A 1,983-nucleotide genomic window follows, 5' to 3' on the forward strand; every position below is an offset into this window, starting at 1 on the left:
AGCGCCCGCCCCGCCCAGCCCGCCGGTCCGCAGTCGCGGCAGGGCGCAAGCGGGGCGGGGCGGGGCGCGCGCCGCATAGAGCCCCCTTGTACTGGCGCCCTCCCGGCCATTTCCGCCGCCGCAGCTCCTGGCCCCGCCTCGCGCCGCGCCAGGGCTGGAGATACCGTAGATAGCGGGAAAGAAAAAAAGCCTGAGCTGGAAACTTAGAGCAGTTTGGTTTCGTTTCCCAGAAGCATCAGTTCAGTCCCAGAACGTTAGGAACGCGCCTTGTCTCCGGTAGGAGAGAGGAAGCTGCAGACTGTGAGAGAAAAGGCACCGCAGTTCTCTGGCAGCTGCCAGGCTCTTCTTGGGCCAGCCCTGCTTCCTGGGCCCAGGACGAGGAAACAGTTTGGGGACCCGGGTTAGGAGCCTCCTTCTGGAATCAGCTAGAATCAAAATCCAAATGAGCCATGGTATACCACTGCTCCAATTTTTGAATCTTATTTATCGAGAATATCTGCTTTAGGGGAGAGCCCAAGAAGTCGGAATTCCGTTGCCTCTACGCCCTTCCCTATCCCTGCTCAACCTCCACCTACTTTCAGATTCACTTTTTCCATGAACTTTTTCTTTTCCCTGATCATAGCCGCCTTTCCTTACTTCCCTAAATAGGATTTTTTTTTCCTTTCTCTTTCTTTTTCTTTCTGTTTCTTTCTTTCTTTCTTTTTTAATTGAAGGGAGGACTGTTTCGCAGTGGAAAAGAAAGACAGGTTTGCAAGTATTTTTCTTTTCCTCTCTGGAAAACCCTGAGAGCTAAAATATCCCTGTGTGCTGCAGTTTTGAGGAGGCCTTTATGAGAAACTGACAGGGAATTGAAAGTGGTTGTTGGGAGGGCAGGTGAAGACCAGCGGTGGCAGAAGTTTGGGGCAAAGGCTACCTTTAGTACTGATGGGCAATTGGAGAGGGGAGCGGGTAAACGATGGGTGTAGGAGAATATGCTGGGTATGGCAGAAGATATGGGGGAGTCCCCACTCCCGCAGTAATGCTCTCCCCCAGGTATACCACAGCTGTGACAGTTAGCCTTCTGCTTTGGAAGTACAGAGATAAGAAGCAGAGATTCTTGCTGAGGAGACTCTGGCTGGGAATTTGGGTGAGAAGAGCCATTATGGGCACTGTCTGTCTTTGATTCTGAGAGCTGTTGGCCTCCTCCTGTAGGCCAGCCCCACCTTTCTCTTCTTGCATTGGGATACTCAGTCATTGCCCAAGAGACCACCTTAGCAGCCTCTGCCAGTGCTGGGTTCATCCCTCCCAGGCCTTCTACAAGTCACTTCCTAAACTTTACTCAAATCATTTACCTATTCCCCATGATACTCTTACCTCCTGTACCCTGGTCAAACACCATCCAGCCATGCCAGGGTCTCACATGTCTACAGGGAGCCTTGCCAAAGACCACAGTATTTATCAGAATCCAGCATAAGGAGGGTAGAGTGACAGGTACTAAGAAAATGATGCATGCCATATATCAAACCTCTCCCCTGTGCCATTTCTAGGGGTATAATATTAATGTGTAGAGGCCTGGGTCAGAGAAAGATTTGGCTAAAGTACCTGCATTTTCAGGGAAAGAAATCAGATCTCACAATGAACCAATGGCATCCCAAAATGAGTGTTAACAGCAAATGAAGGACTACAACTTCCCTGGTTTCCAAGGACTAAGACCTCATGGACTCTTCTTTTCCTCCATTACCTAACCCAGTGAGGCCCCAGGGCCTCTATTTCCATAGATGCCTCCATCCCTGTAGGTATCCCCAGTGTGGCCCCAACCCTCTGGGAGGGTTTCCCTGCCTCCCAGTCTCCTTGCTTCAGCCAATCCACGTGTTGACAAAGTGGTCCCTTGATCTCCTGGGCCCCTTCACTTCATTTCTTTACCCTGGAGCTTACCGGAGTCCCCTGTTGCTTGCAAAGTCAAATGCTGACTCCTCAGGCAGAGGTCCTTTGAGGCCCTCAGGG

This window comes from Herpailurus yagouaroundi, unplaced genomic scaffold (assembly GCF_014898765.1).
Source record: "Herpailurus yagouaroundi ecotype Mexico unplaced genomic scaffold, PumYag 185, whole genome shotgun sequence".
NCBI lineage: Eukaryota > Metazoa > Chordata > Mammalia > Carnivora > Felidae > Herpailurus > Herpailurus yagouaroundi.